Here is a 1335-nt window from a genome sequence, read left to right as displayed (position 1 = left end):
ATTGTGTTAAAGAAAAGGTTACAGAATAACAATGATTGTCACTGTGATTTCTGATAATAAGAATGTGATTGGTTTTTTCTCCTCTCTTTTTGTTTCAGCCAAATAATAGCTTTCATTATAAAAAAACAGGAGCTAGAAACAAACCTGAATGTCTCAAAACAGGTAAATAAACTGTGGCATACATGTCTTAATTCTCTAAGATGTTGATCATTAAAATAAATTCATGCTGGCTAGTATAAACTTATGGGTCTATTGTAATATAAATAAAATAAGCTGAGTAAAATAAGCTAAGCAAATGAGCATACATAATGTCTTAAACCATCTCTATACAAATAAATTATGGTATATGAAATAATATACCAAAATAATACAGCAAAACTGTATTCTGTGTATCACAGTCACATAACAAGAAATGATTCCCAAATATTATTCCTTTTGAATCCTTCTAGGATATTCCTTTATGTGTATAGTGGGGCAGTGAGCATTCTGAAAATAGCCAGCCATAATTTTTGCTGTATAATAGGGAGATATGCAAATAGAATCCTTCCTTCTGCTGATAAAAAACACCCTGTGGTAGTTACATAATCTGTTGTCAATTTGAGGCTTGGGAGTGAAGGGGTGGAGTCTAGCCTGCCAATCATTATAAAGAAAATGAGGCCTCTGTGTGGGCATGGCCTTCTCCTGAGAATTCTGGGAAATCCAGTATTTCCTCCTTGGGGGCGAGAGACACCTCTTGGTCACTGCTCACTCCAATAGAGACCCTCTACTGACAAGACACATGGCACTGCGCTTATAGACACCATGCTCTGGGAACTGGAGAAGCCTCTGGATCCAAAGACTTTCTACACACAGGCCTGTGATCGTCCTGCATTTGGTGTCATTGCATGTATTACACGGATCTGAAGAGGACTTTATAGATTGGTATCGGACATATGGGCTAATATTGGACTTACCGGCTTGGACTGGACTTGGTTGGGATCCTTTCTTTTTTTTAAATCATTTTATTAGGGGCTCATACAACTCTTATAACAATCCATATATGCATCAATTGTGGAAAGCATATTTGTACATTCATTGCCGTCATCATTCTCAAAAACATTTGCTCTCCACTTAAACCCCTAGCATCAGCTCCTCCTTTTCCCCTCTCTCTCTACTCCCCCTCTCTCATGAACCCTTGATAATTTATAAATTATTATTTTGTCATATCTTACACTGTCCGACATCTCCCTTCACCCACTTTTATGCTGTCCCCCCCCCACAAGTTATATGTAGATCTTTGTAATTGGTTCCACCTTTCCAACCCACCCTCCCTCCACCCTCCCAGTATCGCCACTC

This window comes from Echinops telfairi, unplaced genomic scaffold (assembly GCF_000313985.2).
Source record: "Echinops telfairi isolate 266 unplaced genomic scaffold, ASM31398v2 ScPeMD7_7434;HRSCAF=8472, whole genome shotgun sequence".
NCBI lineage: Eukaryota > Metazoa > Chordata > Mammalia > Afrosoricida > Tenrecidae > Echinops > Echinops telfairi.
Note: the sequence above shows the minus strand (reverse complement) of the source record.